Below are 15,273 nucleotides of genomic sequence, written 5' to 3'. Positions count from 1 at the left end.
CAAACCAACTAATCCAATTAAAAAATGGGGAACAGAGCTAGACAGAGAATTCTCGACAGAGGAATATCGAATGGCAGAGAAACACTTAAAGAAATGCTCATCCTCATTAGCCACCAGGGAAATGCAAATCAAAGCGACCCTGAGATAGCACCTTACACCCATCAGAATGGCCAAGATGGAAAACTCAAGCGACAACACATGCTGGAGAGGTTGGGGAGAAAGAGGAACTCTCCTCCACTGCTGGTGGGAAGGTAAACTGGTACAACCACTCTGGAAAGCAATCTGGTGCTTTCTAAGACAATTAGGAATAGTGCTTCCTCAAGACCCAGCTATACCACTGCTAGGTATATACCCAAAGTTTGCTCAAGTACACAAAAGGGATACTTGCTCAACCATGTTTATAGCAGCTTTATTTGTAATAGCCAGAACCTGGAAACAACCCAGATGTCCATCAACGGAAGAATGGGTACAGAAATTGTGGTATTTCTACACAATGGAATACTACTCAGCAATCAAAAAGGAGGAAATCATGAAATTTGCAGGCAAATGGTGGGATCTAGAAAAGATCATTCTGAGTGAAATATCCCAGAAGGAGAAAGACAAACAGGGTATATACTCACTTATATAGACCTATAAGATATGATAAACATAATGAAATCTATACACCTAAAAAAGATAATCAAGAGAGCAGACATGGGGTAAGATGATCAATCCTTATTTAGAAAGACAGATGGGATGTGCATTGAAGGTATGACAGGAGTCTTCTGAGCTCATCTGAAAAACTCTAACTAGCAGTGTTTACAAAGCAAAGACTCATGACCAAAGCTTTGGCAGAGTACAGGGAATCATAAGAAAGAAGGGGAGTTAGTCTGATAGGGAAAGGATAGGAGCTCCACAAGGACCTAATATATCTGGGCACAGAGCCTTTTCTGAGACTGACATTCAACCAAGGACCATGTATAGATATAACCTAGAACCTCCACTCAGATGTAGCCTGTGGTAGCTCAGTAACCAATTGGTTTCCCAAAGTGAGGGGAACAGGGACTATTTCTGACAGGAACTCAATGACTGGCTCTTTGGTCTCCCCACCCCCGAAGGGAGGAGCAGTCCTGTTAGGCCACAGAGGAGGGCTTTGCAGCCAGTCCTGAAGATACCTGATAAAACAGGATCAGGGGAGGAGGTCCCCCCTATCAGTGGACTTGGAAAGGGGCACGGTGGAGATGAGGGAGGGAGGGAGGGACTGGGAGGGAATGAGGGATCTGGACACAGCTGGGATACAGAGATAATAAATTGTAACTGATAAGAAAAAAAAATAAAATTAAGTAAAAAAAGAAACTAATAGGTATCACCTTGGTTTTTTATTTTTCTATATAAGTATAAAATATGGAAACACTGTAAATTAAAAGGCCATATCAAATCACACTAAAAAAAAAAGAACTTAAGAAACTGAACAACTACAGACATTGTGCTGAATTCTTTCAATTCAAGCATTAAGGAGGCAGACATAGATGCATCTCTGTGAGTTCTAAGTCATCCTGGTCTAAAGAGGAAGTTTCAGGTCAGCCAGGACTGCAGAATGAAACCCCATCTCAAACAAAGAAATGACAAAAAAAAAAACAGGAAAAAAAACCCACTACAATAAACAATTCAGTTAGTACAATGAATAGAGAATTATCAATAGAAAAAAAATAACAGAAGAAATGGCTATTCAATTATTTTTAAAGTGTTCAACATTCTTAAACTTTAGGAAAATACCAATTAAATGTGCTTTGATTCTGTTTCTTTCTAAGTAGGAATGGCTATCATCAAAATAACAATGAAAAGGAATAGGGATAAGAGTGTGGAACTATTATTCTCTGTTGATGGAAATATCAAAATCTGTGTGGAAGCTTTTCAAAACCTAATACAGTACTTGCATGTCACCCTGCTATTTTACTCCTGGACATATATTATAGGAGCAATATTATCCCAAAGGTACTTGCACACGCATGTTTATTGCTTGCCACTCCTTTTTAATATCAAAGAAATGAAATCAGCCAGATTTTCATCAATTGATGAATGAATAATGAAAATGTTGGCAGCGCCAGGAGAACACTGCATATGAGGAGCAGAACAACATTTTCCGTACAGCAACCAAGAGACTGAACTCTGGTCCCTAAAACAACAGCGATCATGTTTCCCAAGTGAGAGGAAACCTGAAGGTGTGGGAATCAGTCGGGTCCACTCTCAGGTCACTCAGCCAGAACCTGGAAGAGAGCCTGAGTTGTGCAAGCACTAGGTCACCAGACAGGAGCAACACCTGCGTGTCCTGATTACCTTCCCAGGCTGAACAGTGGGCACAAAAACACCAGAGATTGGGAGTCTCAATCTTGAGAAAAACCCACAGGGAAGGAAGGTAACAGGACTGGCCATGGGTCACCCACTCTTTCTCTGGAAAAGGTCCTCCGGAATGGCTGGTGCATGCCACCTGCACTGAACTGGGCTCCAGCAGTGAGCACAGAGACTTGCTGCATGCCCAAATTTTCATCGCAGACAGAACTGTGTGCCCCAGGGTGTCATAGACTGGGAGTCCATGTCGGAAGAAAACCCCACAGAGAAGGAAGCAAACGAGGATGGACTTTGGCCACCTACTATATCCATGGAAAAGGTCCCACAGAACAGCATGCCTGCCAACCCAGTGACCTGCTGTGCAGCAGCTAGCCTACTGCTCTCTGAAGCAGTACTCACCTGCCACTGATAACTGCTTGGGTATTAGGGCACAGGGCTCCAACCTCAGACCTACAGAAGCCTGGTATCCCTGAGATCAACCCCCAGATACTGCTCCAAGGGCAACCAGTTATCCCTAACAAAACTGACCAAACCACAGGGCACCCAGGTTACAGCAGCAGCTCACTAAATATACAGCAAGAAATCCAGAAGTACTGAAGCTCTCACCAGGATGAGAAGAGAGCCCTCTTGACTAACAAGGACCACAGTTACCACTCAGGTATGTACACATGAGGTGAGCTGTGGCAATTCCTGAAAAACACTGGCCTTTCAGTGACCATACCCAAAAAGCTGAGGAGGTTTCTTTCAGGAAAAGCTATCTTCCTGAAAAGGGGATTCTCTCCACCACAGGATTCCAGGAACCACCAGAAACTAACACCCAAAACCTAAGATAGCCCAATGGGTAGAGGCAAGCGTAAAAGTTCAACCGACAAAAGACAGAGCAATATGACATCTCCAGAACCCAGGTATGCAGGGGCAAGTAGCCCTGGACACCCCAGCATAATTGAAATTTAAGAAGATGACCTAACATCTATGCTCATGAAGAGAATAACAGAGGACACAAATTTCTTTCTTTCTTTTTTTTTTTTTTTTTTTTTTTTTTTTTTTTTTGCTGCTGCACATCTCGGTGGTTTATTGGTTCAGGGTAGGTTGGCGCCCTTACAGCTCCCGGTTCCTAAGTCTCGGGGCCTGACCTATTTGGGCTTCCGAGGGATGGAGCAACTTGTTTTGACCACGGACCCACAGATAGCCAGAGGGCATCAGGCTACATGTCATGGCTGCTGGATCTAAGTTCGCTGGGAGTTGCATTTTCCGGTGCACTTTATGCTCTAGGCGGTAGCTGCCCCTGACCGGGTCATTCGACTCCTGCAGCCACTCACTGGTCACCATCAGGTTCTGACCGTCCACTCGCACCACCAACTCCTTCGGAGTGAAGCCATGGGCGGCCACCTTCATCTGGAAACTTTGTTCGGTGTGGTCATCGCCCTGCACCGCCGCCAGATCATCCCTGAGCAGCCGCACCGGTAGGGTGTCCACTTGATTTCCTTCAGCGAAGAACGCGCTGGGACATCGGGATGCCACCCAGTTCTCCCGCCCGCCCCCGTTCTTGTTGCCTGGTGGAGAAACTGCTCCCTACCCGCTGCATCCGCATCCGAGATAGCAACTGCTGCCAGAGAGCACGAGGGCTCCACAAATTTATTTCTTTACAAATAAAATGTGTAAAGACCTAGAGGAAGATAAACTCAAACAGGGAATGGCCATTAGTAAAGAAATACAGGAAGTTGCAGCCAAACAGTTTGTGGCCTTTAGAGAGGAAATACTTAAATCACTGAAAGAAATAAAAGAAACAGAGGATTGTTCAAACAAACAGCTGAAGGAAGTGAAGGAAAAACAGGAAAATACAGTCAGACAGGTGAAGAAAATCAACAAAACAGATCAAGATCTAAAGATAGAATTGGAAGAATTAAAGAAAACACAAATGGAGGAAATTGTGGAGAAAAAGAACTTAGGAAAGGAAACAGGAACTACAGAGGTAAGCATAACCAACAGACTACAAGAGATGGAAGAAAGAATCTTAGGTATGAAAGATACAATGGAGGAAATGGATGTATCTGTCAAGGAAAATATTAAATCTAAAAAATTCCTGACACAGACTGTTCAATAAATTCAAGACAACATAAAAAGAAAAAAAAAATGTAAGGCTAATAGGAATAAAGGTAAAAGAAGATTCCCTCCTCTTAGGCCCAGAAAAAATTTTCAACAAAATCATTGAAGAAAATTTCCCCAACGTAAAGGAGAAGCCTATAAGAATACAAGAGACCTACAGAACACCCAATAAATTAGACCACAAAAGAAAATCCTCCCACCACATAATAATCAAAATAATAAGTATACAGAACAAAGAAAAAATACTAAAAGCTGCAAGGGAAAAAGGCCAAGTAACATATAATGGCAAACCCATCAGAATCATACCTGACTTCTCAACAGAGACTATGAAAGCAAGAAGGGCCTGGATAGATATCATGCAGACCCTAAGAGAACAGAGATGTCAGCCCAGGCTACTATACCCAGCAAAACTCTCAATCCTCATAGATGGAGAAAACAAGATATTCAATGACAAAAACAAATTTAAATAATACCTACACACAAACCCAGCGTTACAGAAGACACTAGAAGGGAAAATACAACCCAAGAAAACTAGCTACTTTCAAGGAAACTCAGGAAATAATTAACCTCACTACAGTGAAACAAAAAGCAACCAAGCACACAAAATTATGACCACAGCGAACATCAAAATCAAAGGTTCTAACAGTCGCTGATCATTAATCTCTCTCAACATCAATGGACTCAATTCTCCAATAAAAAGACACAGACTAACAGAATAGATGGGTAAAGAAGACCCAGCAAATTGTTGCTTACAAGAAACACACCCACAAAGATAGACATTAGCTGAGGGTAAAGGGTTGGAAGACCACTTTCCCTGGAAATTGACCAAAGAACCAAGGAGGAGTAGCCATTCTAATGTCTGATGAAATAGACTTTCAACCAAAATTAATAAACAGAGATGGGGAAGGACACTTCATACTCATCAAGGGAAAATTCCACCAGGAAGACGTCAAAGTCCAGAACATCTATGCCCCAAATACAAGGGCACCCACATTTGTAAAAGAAACATTGATAAACTTAAACCACACATAGATCCCCACATATTAATAGTGGGATACTTCAACACCCCACTTTCAACAAAGGACAGGTCAACAAAACAGAAATTAAACAAAAAAACAATGTCTCTAACAGAAGTCATGAATCAAATGGACCTAACAGACCTTTACAGAACCTCACACCCAAACACAAAAGAATTTACCTTCTTCTCAGCACCTCATGGAACCTTCTCCAAAATAGACGATATGGTTCGTCACAAAGCAAGCCTCAACAGATACAAGAAGATTGAAATAATCCCATTTATCCTATCTGATCACCATGGAATAAACCTGGACCTCAACAACTACAGAATGACAAAAAGCCTACACACACATGGAAACTGAACAACTTGCTAATAAATGACAGCTGGGTCAGGGAAGAAATAAAGAAAGAAATTAAAGTCTTCCTAGAATTCAATGAAAATGAAGGCAAGACATACCCAAATTGTGGGACACAATGAAAGCAGTGCTAATAGGAAAGTTCATAGCACTAAGTGCCTTCAAGAAGAAATTCAAGACATCTCATTCACACAATTTAATGGCTCACCTAAAAACCCTAGAAAAACAAGAAGCAGACACACCAAAAAGGAGTAGATGGCTGGAAATAATCAAACTCACGGCTGAATTCCATAAACTAGAAACAGCCATTCATGTTTAAAGTTTTGGGTAGGTCAGGAATACAAGGCACATGTGTAAACACAGTAAAGGCAATATACAGGCAAGCCAATTTCAATATCAAACTCAATGGAGAGAATCTTAAATCAATCCCACTGAAATTAGGGACAAGGCAAGGCTGTCCAATCTCTCCATATCTCTTCAACATGGTTCTGGAGTTCCTTTCTAGAGTAATAAAACAATTGAAGGAGATCAAGGGGATACAAATTGGAAAGGAAGAAGTCAAATTATCACTATTACAGATGATATGATATTATACCTGAGTGACCCCAAAAGTTTTAGCAGGGAACTCCTTCAGTTGATAAACACCTTCAGCAAGGTGGCCAGATACAAATTTAACTCAAAAAAATCAGTAGCCGATCCTGTATACAAAAGATAAACGGGCTGAGAAAGAAATTAGGGAAACAACACCCTTCACAATAGCCACAAATGACATAAAGTACCTTGGTGTAACCCTAACTAAGCAAGTCAAAGACTTATATGAAAAAAAAACTTCAAGTCTCTAATGAAAGAATTAGAAGAAGATAAGAGAAGAAGGAAACATCTCCCATGCTCATGGCTTGGCAGGATTAACATAGAAAAATGGCCATCTTACTAAAAGCAATCTACAGATTCAATGCAATTCCCATCAAATTACCAACACAATCCTTTACAGACCTTGAAAGAAAAATTCTCAACTTCATATGGAATAACAAGAAACCCAGAATTGTTAAAACAATCTTCTACAATAAAAGATCTTCTGGAGGTATCACCATCCCTGATTTCAAGCTGTACTATAGAGCAACAGTAATAAAAACTGCATGGTACTGGCATAGAAACTGACTGGTGGGTCAATGGACCCGAACAGAAGACCCAGATATAAACCCACACACTTATGAAAACCTGATCTTTTACAAAGATCTCAAAACCATATAATGGAAAAAAGGATAGCTTCTTCAACAAATAGTGCTGGTCTAACTGGATATCTACATGTAGAACAGTACAAATAGATCCATACTTATCACCCTGCACAAAACTAAAGTCCAAGTGGATCAAAGACCTCAATATAAAACCAGACACATTAAATCAGTTAGAAGAAAAATTGGAGAAGACCCTAGAACTCATTGGTACAGGAGAAAACTTCCTGAAGAGGACACCAACAGTACAGGCTCTAAGATCAACAATCAATAAATGGGATCTCATGAAACTGAAAAGCTTCTGTAAAGCAAAGGAAGCCATCATCAAAATAAAATGAATGCCTACAGATTGGGAAAGAATCTCCACCAACTCTTTATTTGACAGATGGCTAATATCTAGTATATATAAAGAACTAAAGAAGCTGAAAAACAACAAACAAAATAATCCACTTAAAAAATGGGGAACAGAGCTAAACAAAGAATTCATGATAGAGGAATATAGAATGGCAGAGAAATACTTAAAGAAATGTTCAACCTAATTAACCATCAGGGAAATGCAAATCAAAAGAACCCTGAGATTTCACCTTTTACCCATCAGAATTGCCAAGGTCAAAAACTCAAGTGACAACACATGCTGTTGAGGTTGTGGAGAAAGGGGAACCCTCTTCCACTGCTGGTGGGAATGTAAACTTGTACAACCACTCTGGAAATCAATCTGGTGCTTTTTCAGATAACTAGGAATAGTGCTTCCTCAAGATCCAGCTATATCACTCCTAGGCATATATCCAAAAGAGGCTCAAGTATATATAATAAGGACATTTGCTCAACCATGTTTGTAGCAGCTTTATTTGTAATAGCCAGAAGCTGGAAACAATCCAGATGCCCCTCAACTGAAAAATGAAATTTTTCATTTTTTTTTCAGAAATTGTGGTACATCTACACAATGGAATATTACTCAGCAATGAAAAATAAGGATATCATGAAATTTGCAGATAAATGGTGGGAACTTGAAAGGGTCATCCTGAGTTAGCTATCCCAGAAGCAGAAAGACACATGGTATATACTCACTCATATAAACATTTATAGACATGTAATATAGGATAAACCCTCTAAATCCTGTACATCTAATGAAACTAACGAAGAGGGAGGACTCTGGCTAAAATGCTCAACTCTTATCTTGAAAGGCAAAGAGGATGGACATCAGAAGAAGAAGAAAACAGGAAACAACCTCGGAACCTGCCACAGAGGGCCTCGAAAGGCTCTGCCCTGCAGACTATCAAAGCTGATGCTGAGACTATGGCCAACTGTTGGGCAGAGTGCATGGAATCTTATAAAAAGAAGTGGGAAATAGTAAGATCTGGAGAGGACAGGAGCTCCACAAGGAGAGCAACAGAACCAAAAAATAAAAAAAAATAATTGAAAACAGGGGTCTTTCCAGAGACTGGTAGTACCAAGTACCATGCTTGGAGATAACCCAGAACCCCTGTACAGATGTAGCCCATAGCACTTCAGTGTCCAAGTGGGTTCCATAGTAATGGGAACAGGGACTGTCTCTGACATGAACTCAGTGGCTGGTTCTTCGATCACTGATTGGTCTGCTCTTTGATCACCTCCCCTGAGGGGGAAGCAGACTTACCAGGCAACAGAAGTTGACAATGCAGCCACTCCTGATGAGATCTGATAGACTAGGATCAGAAGGAAGCAGAGGAAGACCTCCCCTATCAGAGGACTTGGGGAGGGGCATGTGTGGAGAAAGGGGAGGGAAGGTAGGATTCAGAGGGAAGGAGAGTAGGGTTTTGGGGGGGATACAAGGTGAATAAAGATAATTAATAAAAATTAAAATAAAAAGTAAATCTGCTAAAATAGATTTTAATAGTGGCTCACAACCATCTACAATGTGAACTGATTCCTTCTTCTGGCAGATGTAAATGCAGATAAAACACTCATATACATAAAATAAATAAATCTTTAAAAAAGATCCTTTAAAAATAGATTTTAAAATTTTAAGAAAAATGAGTGGAACTGAAAATATGTTGACATAATTCTAGCTCAGAGAGACTAATACCATATGTTCTATTTCATATGTAGATTTATGCTTCTAAGTTTTATACATGTACGTTTATATTCAAATAAATGTAAAAATCTGCAGAGCTCAGGAAATTCCAAAGGGGCCTGCACATTAGGGAAATATTCTTTAATGTGAGAGAGGGTAGTAAAATACTTATGATATGAACATGAAAGATTACAGGTAGCAGAATGATTTAAGTGAGGTGGGAACCATAGATTGGGAGCATAAAAAAACTAGGGGGAGGATCAATAAAATGAGTGATGGTTAGAAAGTCATAGGAAATTTGATACTTGGTAAATTAACAAAAATAATTAAAACAATAAGCTTATATAAAGGCGTCATGCTTGGGTATATTAAGCTTCTCAAGCCATAGGTTATTAGATGAAAATCCCAGTGCCCAAGTGAGATGTATACCCAAATTGTTGGTTAATGACTCCCCAAGGTTCCCCAAATAATATGACTATCAGTTGCTCACCTGAACATAATGCAAGACTCAATTGATGATGACACCAAATACTTGTTTGGCAGGACATGGAGAAATTTGTCTGGAATTGGCTAAGTGTATTTTCTGCTGGATAGCTCTCATAATGCATGAAGATGCCATGTAGGCTAATGGGAGGAAGTTGTCAACAGTTTTGTTCAGCTGTAAACCTTGAGTGCAAAAATAGTATTGGCTAGCCAAGATGTTTGTATATCTGTAATTGTGGTAAATATGTAATGGGGGTAACCAACCACTTTCTGAACAATTTGAAGGCCCAGTCCACATGAGAAAATTCACAACTGGTACTCTAAACTCAAAAGCCCACAGCTTGAGTTGTTATAACCCTTAGTGGGAAAGGAGTTTTGGTGAATTGATGCCTTTCCATCACATTTTAATGTAAATAACTATGTTTATATCTGTAGGTTAGTTCTGTTGTTAACCTTTATTGGAGAAACTTCTCTTTCACAATGGTTACCAGTAACTGGAGAGACTCATAGCTTATTAAAGTGTTGAGAGTAAGTGATTGTTTAGTGCTTAGCCCTGTTAGCAGATACCACTTTCTCCAAGTATCAGTAAATATTGTGAAAGGAGTGGGACAAATGTAAGAATTAGAGGAAGGTGGGAGTGTGTGGTGATAGCACAGAGCAATGGCCTCTGAATAGGACTTTATTATTTACATTTTTGAATTCTTTGCCGCTATGATTACATTAATAATGTCTATACAAGTTTGGGCCATCAACATCCTGTCATGGAGTAAAGGGTTTCATTGCTCCCTTTCACTTTCTGAGGGCTGATATATAATTAATGGTTGATCTGGGAGAGATAAAGAAAGAGAGAGAAAGAGAGAAATTTTCTTCAACAGTACCTATGCTTCTCTAAACAAACTCTCAACCATGCTCCAGTGAGCAAAATGAAATTGAGTCACCATTTTTAAAGACATGGATGTAGAAGGCAGGTAAGTGTGTTGTCCTTTAATATAAAATGTCTCTAGCTTATTGTTTTCCACAATAACACTGGCCAGGAAGCATTTGGGAAATTCTTAGAATTCAATCTCATTCAGGGGTAAAGTTGGTTAAGAAACTGCTTACACCTATTCTCTACAGGACTCACTGTACATTAGGGTGTATGATGCTGGAAAGCAAGTCAGCCTGGTTGTGGTGCCTCCTAAATGTTGATCTTATCTTTGTGTAACATCTATTAATGTTTGATCCTAAGTTTATTTAAGGCCCATTAAAAAGCTGTTTTATCATGGGACATACTTTGAGGCTACTGGTCTACTATAATCCACTGTTTTGATATTTCAATGTTTCCTGTGTTCTGCTTTGGGTTTTGTTTTAGTTTGTCTTAGATTAGAGGAACAAGAAAGGAAACTAATAAATTGCTTGTGATATCTAATTCTCAGTTCCCATTAGCTGATGTAGCACAGGGGCAGCATCTGTGAGATGCCTATGCATTAGATGTGATTTAGACAACAGCAGGTCAACTTAGAGGAAGTGCCTGCTTGTCACTAGACCATGGAAACTGAACAATTTGTTATTCAATGACAGCTTGGTTAGGGAAGAAATAAAGAAAGAAATTAAAGAATTCCTATAATTCAATGAAAATGAAGGCACAACATACCCAAATTTATGGAACACAATGAAAGCAGTGCCAAGAGGAAAGTTTATTGCACTAAGTGCCATCAAGAAGAAATATAAAACATTGCATACAAGCAACTTAATAGCTCACCTGAAAGCTCTAGAGAAAAAGAAGCAAACACACCCAAGAGGAGTAGACAGCTGTAAATATTCAAGCTCAGGGCAGAAATCAATAAATTGGAAACAAATAAAACAAATGAAAGAATCAATGAAACCAAGAGCTGGTTCTTTGCGAAAATCAACAAGATAGACAAGTCCTTAGCCAATCTAAATAAAAGACTGAGAGAAACTTTCCAAATCAGCAAAATCAGAAATAAAAAGGGGGACATAACAACAGACACTGAGGAAATCCAAACAATCATTAGGTCTTACTACAAAAGCCAATTTGAAAATCTAAATGAAATGGACAATTTTATTGATAGATTCCACTTACCAAAATTAAATGAAGATCAGGTAGAAAGACTGAATAGTCTTGTACCCCCAAGGAAATAGAAGCATTCATCAAAAGTCTCCCTTCAAAAAAAAAAAAAAAAAAAAGCCCAGGGACAGATGGTTTCAGTGCAGAAATCTACCAGACCTTCAGAGAAGAGCTAACTCCAATTCTCTTCAAACTATTCCACAAAATAGAAACAGAAGAAACATTACCAAACTCATTCTACGAAGCCACAGTCACCTTCATATCTAAACCTCACAAAAACCCAACAAAGAAAGATAATTTCAGGCCAATCTCCTTTATGAACCTCAATGCAAAAGTATTCAACAAAATACTTCCAAACCGAATACAAGAACACATCAAAGATAGCATCCACTATGACCAAGTAGGTTTCATCCCAGGCATGCAGGGGTGGTTCAATATATGGAAATCCATCAATGGGATCCACCACATAATCAAACTGAAGGAGAAAACCACATGATCATCTCTTTAGGTGCTGAAAAAGCATTTGACAAAATCCAACATCCATTCATGTTTAAAGTCTTGGAGAGATCAGGCATACAAGGCACATACCTGAACATAGTAAAGGCAATATACAGCAAGCCTATTGCCAATACCAAACTCAATGGAGAGAAACTTAAATCAATCCCACTGAAATCAGGGACAAAGCAAGGCTGTCAACTCTCTCCATATCTCTTCAATATTGTACTTGAAGTCCTAGCTAGAGCAATAAGACAACTAAAGGAGATCAAGGGGATACAAATTGGAAAGGAAGAAGTAGAAGTATCACTATTCACAGATGATATGATAGTATACATGAGCAACCCCAAAAATTCAACCAGAGAACTCCTTCAGCTGATAAACACCTTCAGCAAAGTGGCTAGATAAAAAATTAGCTTAAAAAAATCAGAAGCCCTCATGTATACCAAAGACAAAAGGGCTGAGAAGAAAATTAAGGAAAAAACACCTTTCACGATAGACACTAAAAACATAAGGTTCCTCATTGTGACTCTAACCAAGCAAAAGAAAGACCTATTTGAAAAAAAAAAAAAAAACTTCAAGTCTGTGAAGAAAGAAATTGAATAAGATATCAGAAGATGGAAAGATCTCCTGTGCTCATGGATCCGTAGGAACAACATAGTGAAAATGACCATTCTGCCAAAAGCAATCTACAGAGTCAATAAAATTGCCATCAAAATACCAACATAATTCTTTATAAACCTTCAGGGAAAAGTTCTCAACTTAAATAAAAAACCCAGAATTTCCAAAATGATCCTATATACCAACAGATCAACTGGAGGTATCTCTATCCCTGATCTCAAGCTGTACTACAGAGGAAGAGTAATAAAAACGGTATGGTATTGGCATAGAAACATAATGGCGGATCAATGGAACCAAATAGAAGACCCTGAAATAAACCCACACACTTATAGATACTTGATTTTTGACAAAGAAGCCAAATCTATTCAATGGGAAATAGACAGCATCTTCCACAAATGGTGCTGGTCCAACTGCATGTCTACATGCAGAAAAATGACAATAGATCCATATTTATCACCCTCCACAAAACTAAAGTCCAAGTGGATCAAAGACCTCAACATAAAACCAGACACACTAAATCTGTTAGAAGAAAATTGGAAAAGAGCCTAGAACTCATTGGTACAGAAGACAACTTCCTAAACAGAACACCAACAACACAGGCTCTAAAATCAACAATCAATAAATGGGACCTCAAGAAACTGAAAAGCTTCTGTGCAGCAAAGGATACTGTCATCAGAACAAAACGACAGCCTAAGGATTGGGAAAGGATCTTCACCAACCGTATATCTGACAGAGGGCTGATATCCAGAATATATAAAGAACTAAAGAAATTAAAAAGCAACAAATCAAGCAATCCAATTAAAAAATGAGGAACAGAGTTAAACAGAGAATTCTCTGTAGAGGAATATAGACTGGCAAAGAAACAATTAAAGAAATCTTCAATGTCCTTTTCCATCAGGGAGATGCAAATCAAAATGTCCCTGAGATTTCACCTTACACCCATCAGAATGGCTAAGTTAAAAAACTCAAGTGACAACACATGATGGAGAGGTTGTGGAGAAGGAAGAACTCTCCTCCACTGCTGGTGGGAATGTAAACTTGTACAACCACTCTGGAAAGCAATCTGGTGCTTTCTCAGACAAGAAGAGTACTTCCTCAAGATTCAGATATACCATTCCTAGGCATATATCCAAAAAGATACTCAAGTACACAACAAGGACATCTGCCCAACCATGTTTGTAGCAGCTTTATTTGTAATAGTCAGAAGCTGAAAACAGCCCAGATGCCCCCCAGTTGAGGAATGAATACAGATATTGTGGTAGATTTACACAATGGAATACTACTCAGCAATTAAAAGCAAGGAAATTATGAATTTACAGGCAAATGGAAGGATCTAGAAGAGATCATCCTGAGTGAGGTATCCCAGAAGCAGAAAGACACACACAGTATATATTCGATTATAAGTGGATACTAGATCTATAAAATAGGATAAATATACTAAAATCTGTAGACCCAAAGAAACTAAACAAGAAGGGTAAGATGATCAACCCTCACTTAGAAAGACAAATTGGATGGACATTGGAAGTAGGAGAAAACAAGAAACAGGAAAGGAGCCTACCACAGAGGGCCTCTGAAAGACTCTACCTAGCAGTGTATCAAAGCAGATGCTGAGACCCATAAGCAAACCTTGGGCATAGTACAGGCAATCATAGGAAAGAAGGGGGAGTTAGTAAGACATGGAGAGGACAGGAGCACCACAAGGACCAAAATATCTGGGTGTAGGAGTCTTTTCTGAGACTGATTCTCCAACCAAGGACAATACATGGATATAACGTAGAACCCCTGCTTAGAAATAGCCCATGGAAGCTCAGTAACCAAGTAGATACCCTAGTAAGGGGAAGAAGGACTGTCTCTGACATGAACTCAGTGGCTGGCTCTTTGACCTCCCCCTGCTCCACAAGGAAGGAGCAGCCTGTCTTGGCCACAGAGGAGGACATTGCAATCAGCCCTAATGAGACCTGATAACCTAGGGTCAGATGGAAGCAGAGGAGGACCTCTCCTATCAGTGGACTTAGAGAGGTGCAGAGAGGAGATGAGAGAGTTAGGTGGGGTTGGGAGGGAATAAAAGAGGGTGTTACAGGTGTGATACAAAGTAAATAAACTGTAATTAATATAAAAAATTAAAAAATTAATTAAAAAACAAGAGACCATTAAAGAATGCTGCTTACTGGCTTACCTCATCTGGCTTTCTACTTTTCTTTTACAGCTCTGGCCCACAGTAGGCTTGGCCCTTCTACACCAAATAGGAATTTAAAAAATGTTCTTAAGGATTTATTTTTTTTTCAATGCAGTTTATTCAGGAACTTTGAACAATCATCTGACCCTGGGGAAAGCCAGCCCACAGTTTAAATAGCCTCTGGGTAGCCAACCCCAGCGTGCCACGTGGGCAATGCAGATAGGTCCACATACACGGAGCAAGCCAGAGCCTCAGCCTTAGCCAAATATGGAGCTGTTTGTGACAGAGAGCACTCACCATCGGGAAGGTGGAAGGCAGAAACCAGCTCCATCTTTAAG

At 39.6% G+C, this 15,273-nt stretch overlaps 1 pseudogene; it reads right to left on the bottom strand.

The window, feature by feature from the left end:
* Nucleotides 1-3,426: 3,426 nt before the first annotated feature.
* Nucleotides 3,427-3,949, bottom strand: LOC110558023 (heat shock protein beta-9-like; annotated as a pseudogene).
* Between the last annotated feature and the right edge of the window lie 11,324 nt (nt 3,950-15,273).

Source organism: Meriones unguiculatus, chromosome 16 (assembly GCF_030254825.1).
Source record: "Meriones unguiculatus strain TT.TT164.6M chromosome 16, Bangor_MerUng_6.1, whole genome shotgun sequence".
Classification (NCBI taxonomy): Eukaryota; Metazoa; Chordata; class Mammalia; order Rodentia; family Muridae; genus Meriones; species Meriones unguiculatus.
The sequence above is the reverse complement of the archived record's forward strand: the minus strand, read 5'-3'. Positions and strand labels throughout refer to the sequence as shown.